A 24,394-nucleotide genomic window follows, 5' to 3' on the forward strand; every position below is an offset into this window, starting at 1 on the left:
ACCTGAAAAAACTGGAAACCTGTCTAAACCAGACATCTTTTAAAGTTAGCTATATATCAATTTTAGTGCATTTGAACCTGTATAATCCGTACACCGACCTTTAGCTCAAGATTTTCAATACGAAAGGGGTTTGGTTTAGCCAGGTATTACTGCATGCAATGAGTAGACATTGAATAAGTTCATGCGTTTTGAATCATTATAAGAATATTGCGTGTGAATAATATTGTGTATCGATCAGGACGCATGATATTGTGTATCGATCAGGACGCATGATATTGTGTATCGATCAGGACGCATGATATTGTGTATCGATCAGGACGCATGATATTAAGACGTTGTCGTCGTTGTCGTCGACGGCTATATACATAAGGTGTCCGCTAAATAGTAGACTTGTATTGAAGTATATTGATGTTTATGAAACAGAAGCTGCCATAAGATACATGATTATGACACAAACTGTTTGGAAATAAGGACTTTAAAAGGTGAATGCCAATAATCAACATTTGACTTGTTTTTTGCGAAAAACTCCAAGTTAAAGTCTTAGAGTCTATAAGAAACTGCATCACAAGGTATCATACTACAAAAGTTGGACTGAGCTTCCATTTGATGGTTAATGAACCACAAAATTCGGGAATATGAACACAAAAAGCGGTTGGGAATAAACTTTTTGCTGTTTTCCGCCCCAATAATATTGATAATAGTATACACATTTCTATAAAATTATACCACAAGGCCCATGCTATTAAGTTCATATAAATGTAGCCCGGTTAAGGTAATGGTTTTCAATCTTTTGAAATAACTAATCATAAAGTTGCTGAACATTTAAATCGTTTTGAGGTAAATACTTAATTAAGATGCCTTGATCTATACGAAATTGAATCACCAAATTCAATCTCACATACAAATATTGCTATTGATTATTAGGGTCATGAATTAGTTTACCAATGGGTGTAATTTCATTTAAAAAATTATATGATATAATTGAACCGTGTGTTTTAAAAATCTAGTTTTGGATCCACATGGTCCTAAATTAAGCATTTTTTTTTATTTCAACAAAGGCTTTAATTGTTTGGTCCTTTGGAAGCTTACCTACGATAAACAGAAACACATGTCTGATTGTTGAATTTGTGGTTTTGAGGTTTTCAGTATACACATCAATGAGAATCTTCTTTCGTTGGTAAACAAATTTTGTGGTTTGGTCTACCCACGAAAACCACGAAAATTGGTTCCCCACGAACAATAGTACTTTTACAGTAACAAAGGTTACAGACAAACATTTAATGATATATTTACTTCATTTGAAATATTGTCTACAAATAATTCGGTTACGCGGTGAACAAGGAAGGGTTAATCATTGGTTAAGTTATATTTATTATCACGACAAGCTGACACGGGATCAATCACATCTTAGGAGGTGAATTATAATTGTAACACCTTGTAATGAATTATTTTGGCGTTATTGTCAATCAAATATCAATTAAATATTGTTCAACTTTAGAAGCATGCATATTGAGAAATATGTGGTAATATATATTGTTTACAAGAGTAATCAAGGGAACCAAGGTTATAGCAGTAATCAAAAGAATATAATCTAGGGACCAAGACCAGACATGGAAAACAGGCATACATAACAAAGAACATAAGGTAACTAAAATTGTACATACAAAGTAACAAAAGCAAATGGGCAACTCGGACTCCATTAAAAATGGGAGTCTGGACCAGGTGCACCGGTAGGGTAAGCGTCCTCTGCTTTTCTAGAAACACTCGAAGAACAACAGTTTCTGTTAAATTTAAGTTTGCTTTTCTATCTGTGAATAAAACATTGCAACGCAGAACGGTACAGTGAAAATATCAGCAATACACATACAGATGCATAATACAAGGTTTTATTGCCCTTCATGTTAATAATAGCTACAAAATGATACTGGAGTTAATTTAAAAAGATATACAAGATTGATTCAGTTCATTCCTCTTTGAGCTGAGTTGATATAGGTAATTTCAATAACAGCCGGTACCATTTTATTGTTACGACTTTACAACATTTGGTTATTTTACTAAGATGTATAATTTACTCTTGATCCTCACAGAAAACATGGACCAATAATTTCTCACAGGCTTTCATATTCCATTGGACATACTTTATTTTCTATATAAACATTTTGTTATTAAAGGATTAGTTTAGTAGCACCCCACAGGCTTCGCCTTCAGTCTTCACTTAGATCAATACTGCATGTGAATAGTAAAGGTTACATTGACAGTGTAAGTTTGTATCTTTTGCTTACACGTTGATACAGAGAGGCTGTTAGCATGAGTATGCCTTATGTTTAAGAGTAATCAAGGGATCCAAGGTTATAGCGGTAATCAAAATAATGTAATCCAGGGACAAAGACCAGACATGGAAAACAGACATACACAACAACGAACATAAAATAACTAAAATCATACATACAAAGTAACAAAAGCAAGTGAGCAACTTGAACTCCACTAAAAACTGGGATTATGGACCAGATGCACCGGTGGGGTAGGCATCCTCTGCTTTTCTAAAGTTGCATCGAACCATTAAATAATGATATCATTCATTCCTGTGTGACTTAAGACTATACAGCAAGCCCTGAAGTATGTGTACATGCCAATATATTGTGATGCATTTAATTATAGAAATGATAAAAATATCTTATCGACAAGTAGTCAATACTGATATTGTTTTATCTTATGAAACATGATATGATTTAATTTCATAAGTTGATGGATATTGTCAAGACAACATGATTTTTTTTAATTCGAATGTATGACTTCTTCAGAGAAAAATCATATTTTTGTATTTTTTACATAGAACGGCATCATTCATTCTGTTATGCTTATTTCATTTTTGAACAGGTTTAGATTGTCTTTAATAAATATGACCATATTTGTAGTTTTCATTTTCTGTTTAAATTTTCTTCCAATTAAGTACATTCAAAATATTAATTAATTTTTGTGTGAAATCGTCTGATATTTTCAAATATTTTTGAATTTTTAGAAATTATCTTGACCAGACGTCTTTAGCTGACATTATGTTTCTTGACAGAAACAACATCCGATGCCTTTCAGGTTTGTTACAGTATAATTATTAATTACTATACGTATGGCCATATCAACCATTCAACATCAAACAGATCACAGAAAATTATTTGATGAATTAAAATATCAATAATTAATCGCATTTAACCTGAATAATTTGAATAAAAAAGTTAGTTTTCATTCTGCATCTCGCCATGAATCGGATCTAATTAGCCGAATCGGTGACTTTGCTCTCGTCAAGCGTATATATAGTTCAAATGTGTAGCAATCTCAGTAACAAATGGGCTGCTAATAAGAAAATAACTTACCGTGCCCGTGTATGTTTTAGTATATTCCCTCATAGAAATATCCTTTATAGTTGTGATTAACCTATAGTGATAAAGTTTATGTAACACGAACGGAGTGATCCCTGGACAATAAAAACCTGATAATGTATACAGATGATCAATCATAAATTGTCAGAAGATATTTATTTGGAGACATATCAATATATTTTATAATGATTCTAAAGTTTGTTAATATCGATAAGTTTCTCATCTAACGTTAGGCGGTTCGGTTGTTCGTTTCCGTATCTCAATTACCTGCTTTCTGAGAAAAAAAATATTACATAACTATGCACAAATCATTCGATTAAGATCATAACGTCATATGGTAAATCTAGAATAGTAGTGGCATTGTATACAGATGCAAAGATTGATCTTTTCTCCTTTAAGATGAACATTATGACTTGACATATGAGTGAAAAAAGATAGCAGAAATCACTTCTGTTCGTATTTATATTGGTAGACAATTAGCTATTTATTAAGAACGGCTTAACGGTTTTGATTTTGTTCATTGATAAGGATATTCTATATGAACTAGGTTGATGGGTGTATAAACAATATATTGTCAAACATGAATACCTAGAAATAGATGCTTCAAATTGTAGCTGAAACAACTGGTAAATCATTTCAAACTTCCTCTGGAAGACTTCTTATCTTGCTTCTAATAGGATTGGTTTTAAGTTTTTGATAGGTACTTAAGTGCTATGAATTATTCAGGTATACAGGACGACAAAGATGATTATATTGTTTAAGGGGGAATTCCATATGCTCCAAGCACATGCTAAATGTACACGTAGCTGTCAATGGTAAAAAGAATTGTGGTTGTCACATTGTGAGGTAGACCTAGGGTAAGGGAAATACCTCTTGATATCAGTGATATGTTTGTATCATATTCAATTTCACCAATGCCTTTCAAGCTTTCATTTGTGCAGAATGTAATCAATCCAAGTTGCTTCGATGCTTACATGGGATTAATATAAAGAGTCTGAACACAAATGTTACAATGATTTGTAAGAGTTGTGTCCCTTACCTTAGGTCTACCTCCTTAATATTGCGATTGGTTATATTAATTTCTTTCTTTTTACTACACATTTTGGCTATTTCCATATTAAGAGATTGCCCATAAAAACATCGGGCAGATCCTATGAAATGCGTAACACATTGTAAATTTCATCCCACTGAATTTTTGCTCCAATGTAATGAATATGTATATATGTTTGTCAAATAGCGGTTTTAAAACGACAATGGACGACTCAGATTTTGACTGAAAACTTCCCTCACAAAGCAACCAACTGTTGCTTAAATTAATGAGTTATCTCCCTTTTTACTACGAATTTCAATGCTTTCTAGGAAATTTATTTCTCTTTAATCGTTGAAGGTGATATAAAACCAACTTTTAACTTTGCGAAAAGATGCATTTGCGATATGACATTGGTAAACTTTTTTTTTTTAAATTTTCATTTGCAACCGACTTTTTGGTTTTTATAAGGACTCCGTCTTAAAATTATCAGTTCGGTAATTATGTTATTATCCTTGATTTAATAGGACTTTTTTACGGTGACTTTCCAATAACCATGACGCTCTTTTGTTTCTGCTGAACAATGATAAAGCTATTGGGACATTTAAACTGACTAGTTGGTATTGAAAGAGTTGGTTGATGAATAGGTAGCCACTCACCCATGAGAATTTACCTGGTCAGGTGTAAGGCAGTTAATACTGGCTATGTTTCACATCATTTTCACATCAAGTTTTCTCAGCTTGTGAATATTATTATACAATGTGTTTTGAGGGAATTTAATTGAGTTTTTTTTTTTTTTTTTTTTTTTTTTTTTTTTTGTACTTGCTAACACAGGAAAAGTACTAATGTGGAAAACTATTGGTTGTGAATATTGTTTATATTTTTCCAAGAAAAAAAGTTTTAAACCCACAGGTCCCTGAGTGGATAGCAAGTATGAAATGGCACATTAAAGTAAAATTGTAACACTTTCATGGAATGAACAATAAATTGAAGTTACAATGTTATGCTACTATTTATTTGAATTGTCACATCTCAAAGCTGAATCCATTGAATACCGTTTTTTTAAATATATGCATTGAAATAGACTCCTTCAAAGTATCTACTTTAACAATAGTTCGGATTCGTATAAATTTCTTGCACATGTTATCATACTATTTAAAATATACATGTACAAAAAGTATATAATATATATAGTTCTGATGAAATTTAATGCACTTCAGCCATAAGCATAATTCCAATAAAATCATTTTTTTCACATGAAATACTCAAATCAGAGCTGTAAATCATAGCACTTAATCCAGAACAAAAATTACAATGTAAATAAAACTAAAAAATATTTTCTGTGTAATTTTAGTTACATCATTGCATGTAATTCCAAGGTGTACGTCCAGTGAAAAAAACAATTAATCCAAATCTTTAATTTAAAAATAACCATTGCACTAGATCCCAAACTACATTTTACGGTAATGAAAATCATTGCACTTTAATAATCCACAAAAGTTTCAAGGAAAACAGCATTTAAATCCAAAGCTATAGATTCCATGAACTGCACTTAATCCAAAACAAAGTTTCAATGTCAATAACACTTATTACAAACCTTAAATTTCATTGAAAATCATTGCACTTATCATCCCAAATTATAATGCTATCAAACTCAATGCTCTAAAATCCAAATTATAACACAAATTAAATCATTATTAACATGATACTTGATCCCAAACAATGAAAACCAGTGCAGTTTATCCGGAACATCATAATTCCAAAGGAAATCCTTCACAATTAATAAAGCACTTAATTCACTTTTAAGCATATTCGTAGTCAAAATAAACTCGTAGCGCTATTTCAAAAATTGTAATTCACGTGACCCTCAAACTGTTAGCATATGATATAACACTTGTTCCATAACTATGGTATGAATCACATAATTTCCATTAAAAGGGCACGTTGGTAGGCCTATTCCAGTTTTATGAAGGAGGGGATAAATATCAATATTGAGGTCTCATTTTTATGATAATGTATTAAAGACTTCTGTGCAATGCAGTTAAAATAATGTAAATACTTTTATATACTATTCTAAATCATGTTTTTCAACCTTGTCAGCAAAATACAAAACAAAATGTAATTTATTAAATTTTAACTCCCCTCACCAAGGAAAAATAGAATAGCCCAGGTAGCTGCTTCAGATTTAAATAACTAGGAGCTGGCTGTGAAAAGATTCATAGTTGAGTACTAATCAACTCGTTCAATAGCAATTGGTCAGTTTAAATGTCCCAATACTTTGTCAATCCTTTATAATGTTCAGCAGATTGGTAATAAAAGAGTGTCATGGTTGTAGGAAAGTCACTGTAAATAACTTTTCCATTTGTAAAGAAAGGGACATAAGCAAATAAAAAGGAGTATGATATAAATTACATACTAAATGGAGTGAAAAATGCAATTGATCCTGAAATATCAGTTTGTCAACTTGACACAATATGAAGCAATAGCGCAACTAAAAAATCTAGAGTTATTAATGAGCGTAAATTCGACCTTGTGTGGTTTTTTTTATAAAATTAAATTGGAAAAAAAAAGATATGATACTGGAAAAAGTATTCTGGTTTAAAAACATTTCAATAGAATATAGCATTCGAGATATCCAAGAGGAATTTGTTGTTTACTCAAAGAAAAACCCACCTAACATATCACTGCATTAGTGATAATATATCAGATTAATCTCCAAAGTATGCTATATTGGACTGAGGCGCAGCCTAAATTTATATATGGCTCACCGTAACCAATATAACTTAGTTTATATGATTAATCGTTCCCTAAATTTTACCTTATGGGCTAACCAATTCACTCTTACTTACCCTACCGGTGCACCTGGTTCATGCTCATTTGCTTTTGTTACTTTGTATGTATAATTTTAGTTACTTTATGTTCTTTGTTTGTTTTCCATGTCCTTAATATAGGTGATAATGTAAAATTGCCGATTCAGTCCGTAGATAAGTGTCCAACCGACGTTAGAAATGTACGTTGTGTTGTACGTTGACATAAATGAATATGGGTCATTTAAGATAGCAATAAAAGTGGGAAAAATAAAGGGTATGTTAGTTGACACCAATTTAATGGTCTTTCTAATACTACACTTGGAGTGTTTGATGTTCCTATGAATGAATGTAGTGTGAGGGAGATTGTTAGTAAGTTATCATTGATTGGAAGACACCTGTAAATGTAAGAAAGACAGTAATGAGAGTCGAATGTACAGAAAAATGAAAATGATGTGCAATTCCATGTGTCATAAGCCAACAAATTCCAGCAATAAGTACAAATGTAAATCAATCATGTAAGTGTTTTATAAATATATAAAGCTTATCATTACCCGATTTTTAGAAAAAAAAATGTTCAATCTATATTTTGACCACAACATTCCACTGGTATATATACAAATCATTACTTTCAATCTGGTTCACGATATCAGGTCGATTAAAAAGTTGCTTTTCTCACTTATTTTTAATTTTATCTTTGAACATACCAAGTCCTTGAGGGTTTAAAAAAAAGGAGGTACTGTTCTCCTGTATATTCGTATATTTGCATTGGGTTCTTATACCGTGTTCTCGAGACGATTTGTGAGAATCAATTGCAAAGCAAAACAAAAACAGAATTGGAAAAAAAACAAAGGGGACTGTATTTGATAATGTCAGTGCTCTATCATTCACCCAATCATGTACATGTTGTACAAAACTGCTACTTGTATAATGTAAGAGATTTGACAGACAAAGTCTACTTTATTTGTATCAAATATATACCGTTATGTTTGAATAAGGGGTATTCCCGTTATATATATAGTCCTGCTATGTTATAGTTTAAACTTGATATACAAGTTTGTAAGTTAGATGCGGATATGCAAATTAGTATTGCGTGTCTGACATACACAATTAAGCATGAAGAAAATTTTGGCGGTATTTGGTCACATTGATACAATGTCACATTTGAGACAACTGTCATATACTTTATTTATTTATTTATTTATTTTTAAATATATAATGTAATATAAGGTTATATGATGTGTATAACCTTATTGAATAGATTGTTGTTGGGTGTATTTAAATAATAAATGTGTTTTATCGCAAGAAAAAATAAGAAAAGTTACTGTGAGCAACTAAACCTAATCATAGTGTAATACTCTTTGCTCTAATGAAATAGAAACGTTATTAAGTTTAGAATATGGCAATGGTTGAAGGATGGAAAATAGATATGGTTGAATGTCACAAAATATAAATGAATTTGGATATTGAAATACAACAAATGTAGTAGAAATATGGGTAGTTGTCATGTATATGAATTTAGAATGAAATATTTTAAATTCGGAAGAGCATAGCGATGGAGAATTTAACTGTAGTTATTTCTAAATATTAGAGTAATTTCTCTTTCCACTGAGGACAATAAAACGAACGAACTATGATGGATTGGTTAAATATTGTGCGGGGATGTAGAATGATATATGAATAAAAACGAAAAATCACACAATCTTAAATACCAATATCTTGTTTGTATGACTGTACTTTGATATCATGCATTTTAACAAAGTACTGTTGGTCTTTGATGTTGGATTTCAAATTTTTATCGTTACGAAATCGTTCAATCAGATTACCCTGTAGAACTTGTGAAGATAGCATGTGTAATTGTATGTTGATTTTAATTTAAAATACTTTGTGTTTGAATTCGAATAATTTGATTAATAAAGAAAATGGATTGATATTTGAAAGCTTAAATACTATTCTGTATAAGACTCTGGCAATGGGCATTTTTATCACTGTTTGTTTTTTTCTTAAATATAATCAATACATTTAGAAACAAAAAGCTATTTAAATTTATCCTGAATCATTTGTGTCATAGATATTTTTACTGCTTATGTACGAAATTTGTGCGGGGAAATTTTCCAACCTTTTTTTCAACTGTGCTTTTCAATCAAATTTTACCTATCAAAAACTTTACAAACACTATGATTGTTTTTTCTGGAGGTTGTGAGGTATAAATACTAGGATAATGTAAAACACATTTCTGTGGATTTTTTCTTCATATGCCACATTTTCTACCTGATTCTTAGACAGAAAAATATTTAAAATTTCGTGGTTTGACAAGACTCTTTATTATTATGTGAGTTAGTTACGGATGTATTGTTCAAATTATGTACAGTTATGTAGTGATTTAGTAATTATAGAAAAAGAAACAGGTATGGTGAAACGTATCGAATCTTATTACCTTTATAAAAGTAGTAAATACTTATATAGATCACCAAAAGGTCTTCAATAAGTACAAACACATATTCAAGTAGCCTCGGAAAGGCCCGATAACAAAAGTAATACAATCCACGGCACAAGAACGATGACACTTCTTCAAAATAAACTTAAAAGTCAGATAACGACGCGAACACGCATAAATGACCACCATTGTCAAAACCTTTTTAATATTAGGGCGAAAATAATTTCCAACCAAGTATCATACTTCAAGCGCAGCAGAAAACTTGGAAATAGTGTACAAACATCCCAAATCGACAAACGTAGATTAAGGCAACAAAAAATCACCATAAATCATACATCATTTATCAAAACATTTGTTGAAAATAGTATCTTTTTTTATTTTTCAGACTATTTTGTGCATGTGTTGGTAAGAGCACCTCTGCATAAAAGAAGTCACCATCTTAGCGCAAAATGAAAATAAGTTGACAGGTTAACAAAGTGGTATATCATAATCATAAGACACCAAATTATTCGCCACTGACTGAAATATGAAGCTTTTTGTCTTAGTCCGAAAATTACATAACAAAATACATTTGGGTTTTGTCATGATCGCTCGATCAGATTGAATTGTAAAAATGTAATTAGATAAATGAAAATAATTTGTCTGTACAAACAAATCTAGTATTTGAATCGGTTCACATTACTAAAGGCAAGAAGGTTTCGATAATTTCTGTAATTCCATATTAAAACATTATATAATGCAAACAACTATTTCGCGCAGGTGGTTGGAATAGTCTGATTGAAACATAATGTATTCTTCAGTTGGAACTCAATGTATAACTCAGCACCAACAAAATAGATTGCAGAAATTATTGAGTTGCAGTCTTTAAAAAATCAGAAAAGATTTGATGTCTAAGACCCACCAAACTCATATTCCTTACTAACAGAGAGAGAGAGAGAGAGAGTTACAAATTAGATTACGCAACTTATCTGTCATTCGATAAATGCACTTTTGAGATCAAGTTATATATAGTTATACCTGAAATCGGCACCACTTTGCGAGACTACTCTTTCATGTTTGGTTGATATATGTTAGAAATGCATATACAGTTTTCTCTAAAATACAGATCTAAGCTAGACGGGATTGTCATACGTAAACATATATCATATTAAAACCTCAAAATTGCAGCTATCGTTGGTGGGTTTTTCCTGCACCACTAACCGCCAAGTTGTCCGAATTTTAAATCTATTGGTACATATCTCAATAAATTAACTGTATGTAGTTCTTAAATAAATCTATTTAATTATGACGTTCGTACTTTACCAACCTTTTCGTTATTTTGCGATGGTCGACTGAGTTGCTATTTAGCACATTATCCTAGAAGTTACCATAGTTTATTTTACCTTTTCAAACTGCTTAGATTTCTCTCATCCACCGGTTGTAGTCATGTATGAAAAAAACTTTAAGTTCATGAAGTGTAAGTACAAAAATTAAATCACATTTTTTCATGCCAGAATGAATAACAACTTCCCAATCTAAGTTGATTGATATTTTAAGTAATGTTTAAAGATATACACCCTTCAGTGTTTTTTTTTTTTCCTATTCTTAAAATTTTAAACATTAGAGGTCTTTTAATGTGATATAAAATATTGTGTTGCAGATTGAAAAGCAAAATGCCTACCTGACGTTGTTGACGGCATTGTTCATTTTATGGAGTAGAATCGTGGACTGGAGATGCGGAGTGGCTTCCAAGGGTAGAATTTTCGAGTGGTACTTTGGTATTGTGTGTGTGTGTGTTTTATTATTTTTTTTTAATCAGCTGTAGCGAATCCAGGGGAGAGTGAAAGGGGTTGAAACCACTCTTTTTTTGGAAAATGTGTCATTTTCATGTGTAAATTTGACCAAAAAAATGACAAATAATATCCTTGCACCCAACTTTTTCTGAGGTACCCCAGTTAGCACCCCTCCTTTTCAACGTGTTTAGAACCGCCTCAGAATCAGTCATTAACTTCCTAAGCAAATACATGAAGTTTGTTACAGAATATAATACAAAGATAGATATTTCTATATAAAGTTCCAACAAGCTATATGTAATCCTCGTATATTTTATAATATATCCCAGGTCAAATATTGAATTCAAACCCTAAGATCAAATCAAAATTCAAAAGACCCCACTCCAAAACTCCACTCCACAAAATAAACTATGCCGTTGTTGACACAGATTAATTTAACGACTTCGTTCTGCAACTAGCACATTGTAGCGTTATGCATGGCTGAGAAAGTTTAAACAAATTTACACGAATTTCCAATTTACTTTATATAAAGCGTTCGCAATTGCAGTTTACGCATTTTAACAAAAAAACATTTAATATGCAACAGCTGGTTAAATGATCTCACCAATCCTGATGAAGAAGAATTGTTTGTCTCTGACGAACTAAATGACCTACTAAAAGTAACTGCAAAAAATTCTAAGTTATAAATTATACAATTATACAACTATAAAGAGTTCCAGTTTCAGTTGCGCTGTGAGAACTTTTATTGCAATAATTTTGCTTTTTCTTTGTATTTAATTCTTTAACTTGATTTTGTCTAAAAGCAGTGGGCTTTTAATTCAAGACCAGGCAGCCTAGCGTAAGTAAGGCTGATGTTTGCTTTAAAAGCGGGGATATATATTTATGTCTAACATCTTCTAAATTAGACTTCTATAATTGCCTCTGTTTATATCTTTGACAATGCGAGTCTGGGTACATTCACTACTAAATGTGACATACTGAACATAACATGAGGTAATCAAAATTAAACAAAAACTTAGACAAAAGCATCTGCTTTATTCAATTGAATTTCGAAATGACTTTTTTTCATTTAAGTACAAATCAATATAAATTCTGGTAATGCCAATGGTTGAGGTGATTCATGATGCAGATGAATCCACTGAACAAACTTTTGACGAATGCTATAATTAGAATCGAAGTTAAGAAATAAAAGTAAAGAGAGGCTACTACCAATATCATATTGATGCGATCTCACAGTATCGTACAACGAAATTGTCGATCTCACAGTATCAGACAACAAAATTGATCAGAACAAATCTAAACTGATCTAAAGAAAACGACTTAATTGCTTATCTTGTTTATTGTTTTTTTTTTTTTTTTGGACATGACTGGACTCGAGTTATCTGTGATGAACTGAATTCCACTTTACTTGATCAAAGCAAACACAAATCATCAACAATTTTGTAACCACAAAATCCACAACCTAATAAATATGAACAAATCAAACTATTATATACATGTCCAACGTGTTCAACTCCAAAGATTGTGTTGTAAGATCTATAAGACTGCATAAAACTTCCATATGGAATTTATTTTCAAGTGTGTCAAAAATGTTATCGTTATTATTAAGAAATTGTCCACGTAACATCAAGTAGATTCTATGATGTGCATGACACGTGGTAAATTTAATCCCACTGACTGTTTTTGTTCCAATTTAATATATATATATATACAACGTCTCCGAATGTGACGACTCTATTCTCTACACTGCTCCATCGGATCAAATTGATACAGGGAAGATAACGAAAACTCGGCCAGCTAGGCTATAGAGTGGTCTAGGGCGCTGGACTTAGTGCAGGCGGTGTTGCCATAGATGTCATAGCGGTAAGAGTTCGAGTCCCGCGGAGGGAACGACAAAAATTTGACAGTTCTAACATCGTTGGGAATTTTTCAGACCCTTATATATATATATATATATATATATATATCATATGTATGTCAAATAGTATAAAGTTTGTTTTAAATCGACAATAGATGGCTCGGAAAATGGTTTTTAAGTTCCCTCATCAAACATCTAAATTTTGCTCAAATTAAAGAGTTATCTCCATTTTTTTCAATAAAATCCAATGCTCTCCATGTAATTTATTTCTCTTCAATCACAGCAGTTAATCAACCCAACATTCAACTTTGAGAAAGGATGCATTTGTGATATGAAATAGGTGAAAATATTTTGAAAGCAAAATTATTCATCTGCACCCACTGCCTGGTTTTTGATAAATTCTCTTAGTAGTTATACTTTGACTTTATGGTCGAGGAAGGAATGGTTCTCATATCTTTCAGAAATGCGTATATTGCATTGTACTACCTTCGCAGGGTATCTTTTTATAGCATCTACACTCAATCGCTTAACTGTGGTGGCAGGTTTCAAATTCTGTTAATGATCTACGGCTATTACAATTATGCATGTACTTAGTTTCAAATAGTCTGCTTGATCTAAATCTGTATTCAATTTACTGTACAAGTGTAACTATGGAGTGACATCAATTTTCTTTTTTTTCTAAAGTAAGTGCATTATAAGGTTTTTATAAGCTTCTTTTGCTCACGTTTTATTAATTTATTTTACCTCCTGAAAAATTGTGTCAACATTCTCAAGGTCATTTTTTTAATCTAGATTAATTTCATTTGTCATTGCGGGCCCACAGCTGGCCAAGTGTACTAGCCATCCCTGCTAATTTTCGTTTTCAAATTGAATGCATCTTTTACCAAGGGGTTTATGTATAGTAAATTTATTCTGGAATATAAGTATTTACTTGAGTTTGTTTATAGAGGCCTCTAGGGGACGTACCAAACTCAGCTTTATTTGCAAAGTTACTTTCAGCTTTTCCTTACCCCAAAATTCTTTAATAAAACCTAATATACAGTACATTGTCTGCTAATTGAAACTTGTCAAATATTATACCTTTGACCCTAAATCTTTGAATTGGTTTCAATATAGAAAAATAGCCGTCCATAAACAACACTTCATTATCATATAAAATAATAGGTTTTATCAAAGAACTGAATGATTTAAAAGAACAAAAAACTACGACTGATACTTAAGGAGGTAGACCTAGGGAAAAGGACATAACTCATGAAATCAGTGATATGTTTGTATTATATTCATTTTCGTCAAAGCCTCTCAAGCTTTCTTTTGAAACAGAATAAAATGAATCCAAGTTAATTAGATGCTTACATAAATTGATGTAAAATGCTGAATACAAACGTTCTAATTATTTTTAAGAGTTGTGTCCCTAACCCTAGGTCTACCTCCTTAAGGATATTCAAAAATTGGTACTTTTATAGAACGAATGTTATGGTCTATGAAGAAATAATCGCAATCACTGGGTACAAACTAAATAAGCTGCGTAGTGGGTTATTTTCAATTGTGCACCACGAGCATTGAGGTTATTTCAAATGGACCGAAAAAAATTATAACTAATTCCCTATGATTTAATCTAAAGTATTACATTGCAACGAGTAAATCATTTCAAAAAGTTATTGGCATCACAGTTAGTACAACATTTGTCTATGAGATGATGGACCATGTTTATATCCAATCAGAATCCGTATTAATTCTTAAATTGAATTATGATGAAATATCGTTTTGTACATAGTTTTATTAAGACATTACAAACACAATAATATCTGGAGGATCTTCTTCCACATTGAAGTCAGACATTATCACAATTTTGAATAGCTAGTTAATTACCAATTAAGCCTCAACTTTCAATCCAAATCGTAGCAAAATATACTTGCATTTCAGATAAAAAAAAAACGTGTTTGTTTATCTTAAACTGACATTCTGATAAAGATCTATTGAAAGTTTATCAAGAGTCAACGAATTATTTCTTCTAACTAATTTATTAAACATGAATGCTTAATTGCAGGTCAAAGTTGTTCATTAAACTTGTATTTTAGTTCAGAAGAATTCTTTAAAAAAGTAATGCTGAGCTTTAAACATATTGCATTCCTAAAACAACTATAAATACACCACAACTTTCATCATTTATACTTCATTCTGATATATTTATGGTAGGTGATTTTTTTTAAAATCTAACCTGGTATTAATTTAAAAAAAACATATTACCGACTTTTTTTTAAAGTTTGATTTCCAGATGTGAAGTACTTTTTTTCAATCATTCGATCATTTTAAGCATTCAATACTACTCATTCAATAGTACTCCAGCTAAGGATCATGCAAAATGTGATTCATGGGTAAAAAGCCTACATATTTTTATTTTTGATATTTTGTTTGAAATGTCATAGTAAACAGAAATTAACATGTGGTTTTTCATATAACCCGTGCTCTATGGAGATAAAAATTATATAGAATGCACTGAACATTTCAAAATTAAGGGAGATAACTCTGTAAATGGCACTCAAATACAATAGAATCTACTTGATTTTCAATGCGGATTATCTCCTAAGAGCAGGCAGATTTGAGTGAATAATTACACATTTCACAGTATAGACCCATAAAACAACTTAATTACAAAAATAAATTTATTACCGTTAGTAGCATTTCGTCCTGTATAATGCATTATAGTGAACAGAACTGTATTCTTAAAGTATTAGGATGTTATGCATATAGCTAAAGTACCCTTAAAAACTATTCATGTAAAGTTCTAATTGCTTCAGAGAAAACAAGATTTAGGAAACAGACTACAGATGTTAATCGAATTGAAATATAGATGGCAAATTGAAGTACAAGACAAATAAACAATAAACATACATGCCAACCTGTTTTTACTGTTGAATTATTTCTGGATATTCAAGTGTCCGTTTTATCAATATTTACAGCTTAATAAATCTTCTTTCCGTACTATTCAATTACGATCTTTCAAATTTCGCATTAGCTTTGATAACTAACATTTCTCTAGTACGACAGTGGTAAAAAAATGTTATTCTTGGCATTTGATTGAGACGTTCTGTATCAGTTGTAAATAGAAGTTAAGTATTTTGATAAATACCGGAAATTTGATTAGGCAGACTAAATGAAAAAGAAATAATCTTTAAACATGTTGGATAGGTCATAAATACATCAATTTGGAATTTTGATGTTAATGTTAAGAGAACAAAACAATTCTGTTCTGTTTAAAGTAACAATGTTATATAGGTGTTAATGAATATTGCCTATTCCTGCAAATAATGTCAATGATTTGTTTAATATGGTAATTGTATTAGGCTGTCATCATGATGAGTCATTACAGTAATGCAATATGAGTTTCGAAAGAAGTGCAACAAAAATATTTCTTCTCTAATTTATGGAGTAACATAAAAGAATAAAAATACTAATATACGTGTGCTCTTAAACAAGCGAAAATTAAACTTTAATGTTCGATTTTACAACGTGTAAGTGTAAGAGATGAAGCTTAGAACAAACCACAATTTATTCATATACAAATATATGACTACCTAGGGTATTGTAGCGTAGTAATGAAGGCGTGTACAGTTTTGCGTTGGGAAACCTTTGCAATATTCACAGTCAAGAAATATCCGCAAAAATAACACGAAGGGAAAATTTCCTTGGCTTGTCTTTTGACGTTAGGATGTTTGTCAGCGAAATAAATACAGGCGAATTGTTTGCCACAGCAAATCGCCAATTTACCCGCCGGGAGAAAAAAATCAACGTTCACAGTATAAATACATTGTACATCTACAAAATGACTTACTTCGATTCAGAACTTTTGCGTGCTGCAAAATTATATGGTATTTGCATATGTTATCCTGGTCTCGATTTCACAAAAAGATGTTAGTGTAAAGTTGATCGTAGGTAATGACGTCATAAACTAAAATAGCATTGTGACGTCATGATTTACGATCAATTTCCCACTTACGACTTTTTGTAAAACCAACGTCTGATGCTTTATTTCTTTTTAAAACATGCCATAGCTAATAAACAGCTGAGAAGATGAGTATGTGTCCGTCCCTCTAAGAATTAGCCAGATGGTGAAGTATGGTCTGCGAAAACACACCATTTTGAGTATTTGCCCCATCAGAGTCAAGGTAAAAGGAAAAGAGTTTTGATATCATTTTTGTGAACTGAGATATAATTTCATGAAAATGCCCTGAATATGACCATTTTTAGAGCAAATAACTTTGTCAAAAACCTATTTTTTCTAGCATTCCATTGAAACATTTCTGAACAAATCCAGTGACGCAGAAAACATTTCAAATAGAGAAATTATCCTTGAGGGAATTTACATGCTCAGATCGTTTTATATAAATATATATATATATATATACATTTCTGATTTTTCCCCTTTTTACTGATTCTTACAAAGACTTATACTTAAATTCCCATTGCTTGTGATCGACGACGACTGCACTTAAGTCAACTGCATCACCAATAGATAAGCGTTTTGTTTTTTTGTTTTTGTTTTTGTTTTTTTTTGTTTTGTTTTGTTTTTTTGTTTTGTTTTTTGTTTTTTGTTTTTTGGTTTTTTTTACCTAATGATCCTTTATCACATTTACGTAATGGAAGCCATTGCAGCAAGTTTTTCAAAGGGACGTAACCATTATTCTGTTGCTGGTTTCATTGGGGATAGGAACTATAGCAAACATTTTCCTTTTTATGAGCAACTCGGTGGGTATTTCCAGAAAAGGCAGAAGACGCTGACCCTACCGGTGCCCCTGGTCCATGCTCTCAGGTTTCAGTGATCCGAGTTGCTCATTTACTTTTGTTACTTTATATGTATTATTCTGGTTACTTTAACTTTCTTGTTTTCTATGTCTGGTCTTTGTTGCTGGATTACATTCTTTTGATTATCGCTAGAACGTTGGTTTCCTTGATTACTTTTTGCACTTTGGTAAGTAGTTAAATGGTTAAAAATAAGTTTTTTTAAAGTATCCAGGTACTTACAACAGCTCAAATAAGTCAAAAATGTTAATTTAAAGTATACTTCTGTCCAATCTGGCAGTAAACTACTTTGTCGAGTTGGGGAGCTACTTCCCTTGCTCAAAATTAAAAAAAAAACAAAATCAGTGTCGGGAATGTGAAAAAGGTCTAATGAGACCAATATTTATCGTTTATGGGAGTAATCTGTTTAAGCTAAAAATGGACATCAATCCAGCCATAGACCATCTATGATCTAGCTTTGATGCTAGGACATATTAATGTGGCAAATAAGGATAATTACGAAATTACTGTTTTCATATTCATTAGTCTGAATAGCAAATGAACTGGCAAATCAAGGAAAAGCGAAGAATTTAGTAAGTTTCCTTTTGAATGAAATTTATTAAAACAATATTCTCAATATTTGTAATTTGATTGGTAAAACAAATCCTGCGAAAATACCTAGTTTTATCACAACCGGAAGTAAGATTTTTTTATGATGACCGATGAGTTCCGATCAAATGACATGTGGGTCTTTGAAACGTTTTGTATAGCAGGTGTTTTAACAACATTTCAAACTTCAATAGATAGAGGTGTAGCGTTTCGCTTTGACGAAAGTTTCTCAGGTCAATATGAAATTTCTATACATTTAAGATGTACAGTAATGATTTCCAATTTCATTAAGAATCTAAATGAATTCTATCTAAAAGCGCAACAACTAAATGAAAAAATAAGACTGGTTATTTGATCAGTAACTGTTTCTAAACAAGAAATAAAACTGAATTCGATGGGTTTTTTGACATGCATGAATCATCTTCTGTCTGATTTTTAGAAAGACTGCTACCTTAAATCAAGATGAGGTTCATATTGGATTTTAATTTTACGATTTTTCCATTTTGTCATTATTTGCTGTCATATAAGTTTAATTTGATACTTTTATTAAAGAATCTGTTATTGTAAAAAGTATAAATTGAACTGAACTGCTCTATGAATATATGACAAATGATACCCCACAGAAACTCTCTTATATAATCAATGTCAGTAATGGCATGCCTTACAGCACTGTGTCGAAGGAATTTACACCCATGCCCAATTATATTAGTTACCCACGCGAAGCTCGTACATGAGACTGCTAAAGTAGTTTTCGATGAGTTGAAGTGGTATAATTGTAAAGTTAAATGATGCTTTGGAATACTAAGAACGCTTTTACTTGTCATAATAAACTTGCTCGTCAATTAAGCACAACTCGCTTTCGTTATCATGAACTTCTGCCATTTCTTTAATTTCCGAACAATCAAGTGAAACAACGTTTATTTTCGAATTCCAGTTTAAGTTTATTATCATTATTCGAAGGTCAATAGAACAGAAACCGAAACAGTAGTTAGCCTGCAGAAACAGGAAGTAAGTAAGATAAGTGGTTGCAAGACATCTGTTTATATCATGACTACATCATGAAAGAATAACACAAATATTTGAATTGATGATTTGTCAGCCTAATTGCCCGGTTTCAAATACATTATTGATCTTGTAAGATACCTTCCGTCTTTATTTCATCGATGCATGTGACATTCTGGATTATCTGGCAATTAATGTTATCCATACTAATGGTCAACCCGAGTCTGTAGATCCCTGGTTGCATGATTGACATGGGTGAAGTAATGTTGATAATTAAATACAAAAAATACCAGTTTTATATATTGTAAATTTCGATATGCTGTACACGTGTTTCAAGCAACATTAAAATCAAATATGTAAGAAGATCATAATCAAAATATTAGTTGTATACACGAAGTATCAAAACCAAATTTATCGAAAGAAGAAGCCAAATACATCACCGAGAGGTTATACCATACGCAATGCAAGAATGAAGACTCAATGCTTTACGTTATCTTAAATTTGGAATAATGCAAGATTTCATAAATATGGTAGATGAAATATGATATGATTCGGGGTCAAACAAGTCTGACCACTGGGTTGATGAATATTCCCTGGGACCTCAGGTCTACCAGCAGCGGTATCGACCTAGGGTTCTTAAATTCAAAAAATACAGTTTCATTATTACTGAATTTTTGTGGTAACAAACACATGTATCATTTTAATATTAATGAACATCAGGTTTCATCCAGAAGATAATTATTTCTATAACAGAACATATAGTGTGTTATATTTTATTTTCATATAATGTTAACGATAAATTATTATAACAAAAAATTAACATTTAGCAAATCCAGATATTATTTGTTCACGCAACTTCAATTGTATTCTTATTTGAAACGAAGACGAGTAAAATTTGTGATTTTGCAATAAATCTGAATTTCGCAATGTACCGCATTTGAAAAGTCCAATGTTTGAAATCAGCGAAGTCATGACATATTATGAAATAATTCAACTTTAAGCAAATTATACTGCATATTTCGGGTAGATTTATTTTCCTAGTTTTTCTCTAGATTACCTTGATTTTCAGTGTAAAAAACATAGGTCAACGAATTTGTATTCGAGATATTTGAGCCTTGTTCAACATTTTATATGAATTAAGTAGAGAATATTTCGCAAACTATTATAAAACTGGAATATATATAGAGTATTTATATAGAACTTCTTATAAAGGAATATAAAGGACAATTTATTGACAATGAAAATTGGGAGGTCACCGTCCTCTTTTCCTTATGATATTATAAAAACTTAAGTTCCCTTTAGATGCTCCTTAATTTATAATGAACGCCTTTGAAAGATGAAAGAAATTACCTCCCTTTAAATTTGTTGCAATTATGTGTAAGTGTAAGTTTAGTTTTGTAAGAATCAGGCAAAATGAAAAAAACATCAGAAACATTGATGTCAAAACCCTAATTATCTGACAACAAAATGGCAGTCAATGATGATATCTCCATTTGAAAAGACCATTATTTGATCTCTGTATCACTGTATCTGCTCAGAAATCTTTCGATAGAATGTGGGAAAAATGAGGTTTTTGACAGATTTATCTGCCCTTGAAATATTAATTTTCAGTGCATTTCAAAGAAATCATAACTCAGTTCACCGAAATGATATGCAGGATCTTGCCTTTTTTTCTTGATTCTAATGGTGTAAATAGTCAAATTAAACTTTCAAAATGGTGGTTTTTTCATACCATGTTTTACTCACTGCCTGATTCATAGATACTGACACTTGATAATTGTAGAGGTAGCCGTAGAATATAATAGCAGTGATAAGACCTATACTGCTACCACACTCTCCAAAGAAGAGATTGTGGGAAACCATGAATCTGTGCTATCCTCTTTTGGTCTCTCTACCAAGGACGATGACTGTAATTTACCGTCTATGTACTGGATTCCTAAACTCCACAAGAATCCATACAAACAATGTTACATAGCTGGATCTGCAACATGTACCACCAAACCTCTTTCAAAACTTTTGATTTCTACACTTACAACTGTCAAAGAGGGTTTCCAGTCATACCGTAACACTTGTTACTCCCGTAGTGGTAATAATTCAATGTGGATCCTGAAAAATTCGAAAGATCTTCTGGAGACAGTCAGTTCAAGACTATTATCAGAATATAATAGCATTAAAATCTATGAATTTTCAAAACTGTATACGTCTATTCCCCATACTCAGTTAAAATCCCGACTTGAAAACATTATACGTCGTTGTTTTTCCAAAAAACACCTAGATACAAATATTTAGTTCTTGGTAGAGATTCCTCATACTTTGCAAGAAATAATTCCAAAGCATCTTGCAAATATACAGAAGAAGATGTTTACAAAATGCTGGAATTTTTAATCGACAACATATTTGTCCAATGTGGTGGACGCGTTTTTCAACAAACGGTCGGCATTCCAATGGAAACAAATTGTGCTCCTCTACTTGCTTACCTATTCCTTCACTCGTATGAGGCTGACTTTATAGCTGATCTGATACGAAAGAAAGAATATCGTTTAGCTAGATCCTTTAATCTCAGTTTCCGTATTATCTTTAAACAATCCTAATTTTTGGGATTTGATACATCGCATCTACCCCAAATAACTTGAGATAAAGGATACTACAGACACTGTGAAGTCAGCCTCATATCTTGACCTACACTTAGAAATCAATGGTAAAGGAAAACTATTGACCAAACTTCACGACAAACGTGAAAAAGAATTTCAAGATATGATATCAGATCACTATCTAACTAAGTCTAACTTAACGTAAGTAAACTTGTAAAATCATTTGTTTTTATGTCTTTCCTGTTATTTTTTTTATTTGGTTTGTTTTTGTTTGTTTATTTGTATATTAATATATATTTTTCTTTTATTTTGATATTGTTGTATTGTTATGTTTGTTTTGTTATGTGTTTGTTTGTTTTTGTTTGTATTGTTATAATAAATAACTACTCAATTATTCGTACTTTCTTGGTGTACCTTGAATGAAAAACAGCAAACTTTACTTTGGGTTGGTGAGAGTAGATCATAAATGTTAGCTTTCATGCAAACAGTTTGGCAAAAATTAAAATTTCCGTAGTAAATATCTCGTATAGACCTTTTTTTTGAAATTTGAAAATTTGAGGATTCCAAATGATTTTGATTCATACAGAGAATGCTCTTCAGTGTACATTCAGTCCTTGATCAAAATACAAATTCATAAGTGGAAAACATAGAATTAGCAATCTACCGGAAAATGAATGATGATTAATTGGACCAAACTGAAAAAAGGGGTATAAAACTTTGAATTATGAACCAGATAAATTTGCAAATGGAGTAAACGATTTTTCATTTTAACCAAGAGTAGATCATGGCATATCAGACTTAATAAAATAGGTTAACGACTGAATTCATTCCATTAATTTTGTAATTTTCCTTTTTGTTTGGTGATAATTTGCTCGTCATCATACCACGAATGCTCTTTATCGTTCTAGTGCACGGTAATAGATCATATCTGACTTGGTGTGCTCTTTGGAATCTTTGCCAAAGTATTTTCAGAAAAGATATAAGTACTCTTTGATAAAAATGGCTGTTAGTTGCAGAAGCTATTTCAGAATCATCAGAAGCCATAAAGATATAACAGAACCGACAAGACATGTCATTACTGTATCGAACTTAAAAAATGGGTATCGTAATTCCACGAATCACATGTTTAAGAGTAATCAAGGGAACCAAGGTTATCAAAAGTATTTTATCCAGGGACAAAGGCCAGACATGGAAAACAGACATACACAACAAAGAACATAAAGTAACTAAAATCATACATACAAAGTAACGAAAGTAAATGAGCAACTCGGACTCCACTAAAAACTGGGAGCATGGACCAGGTGCACCGGTAAGGTAAGCGTCCACTGCTTTTCTAGAAACACCCGCCGAGTTGCCCCCAAAAAGTCAAGTCCGGGGTAGAAAAACGAGGAAAGGAAAACTATGACCCATTGAATAAATCAGTTTTCATGGTGCTGATGGATACACCATAACGATGTTTACAAATTATTAGCTTGTTAGCCGCAGTACGTTTTTTATCAAATATGTGATATTTAGCACGTATACATAGTTCCTTCCTCAGAAAAATGTCAAGAAATAACGCGAATGTAACATTAATCAACATATCAAGCATCCAGTGACACATTTGTATTTTAGAACTATTTTTATTATGTTTGACTTATGTGCACTGAGGGATACGACATGACATCGTAATATTTACGTTACTCTAAATTAAATAGATACATTCCAGAGAAAACTATTTATTTTGTTTTGACATATTTTGTTTTGTTTTGTTTTGGTTTGGTTTTTTTTTATGTTTTTTTTTTTGTTTGTTTTTGCTTGTTTGTGTGTGTGTGTGTGTGTGTGTGTGTGTGTGTGTGTGTGTGTGTGTGTGTGTGTGTGTGTGGTTTTGTTCGTGTTTTTTAATATTTTGTTTGGCTTTTTTGTTGTTTGTTTTGTTTGATTTTTTTTCTCGGAAACTACATATGAATACACCACAACGCGGTAAAACGTGTCACTCTCAGTTAAAAACTTTCGTGATGGATATCAGTCACATTATCTTATCAATTCGTTCTTTTAAAAATCAACTTTTGAAGAATCTCAGCACGCTGCACTTTAGTAAATACGTTCTATTTGTAATTTAAGAAACATTCACTACTTACTTAGTGCATATGGCATAT

The 24,394-nt window shown here is 31.6% G+C and overlaps 1 protein-coding gene across 3 annotated transcripts in view; it reads right to left on the reverse strand.

Annotated features, from left to right (window-relative positions):
* The window catches only part of LOC148610399 (soluble guanylate cyclase 88E-like), a 139,364-nt gene that overhangs the window by 107,317 nt on the left and 7,653 nt on the right, over positions 1–24,394 (reverse strand). Inside the window, exon 1 of one of the 3 annotated variants that reach the window (XM_088543022.1) lies at positions 3,369–3,614. The exons of the other annotated variants lie outside the window; for them this stretch is intronic. The gene's annotated coding sequence lies outside the window, so the exon portion shown is untranslated. Of the gene's footprint in view, positions 1–3,368; positions 3,615–24,394 lie in introns of those variants that run through there. 3 annotated transcript variants of the gene reach the window in all.

This window comes from Perna viridis, chromosome 8, assembly GCF_037379345.1.
Source record: "Perna viridis isolate PV_CMFRI_1.1 ecotype Kerala chromosome 8, ASM3737934v1, whole genome shotgun sequence".
Lineage (NCBI taxonomy): Eukaryota > Metazoa > Mollusca > Bivalvia > Mytilida > Mytilidae > Perna > Perna viridis.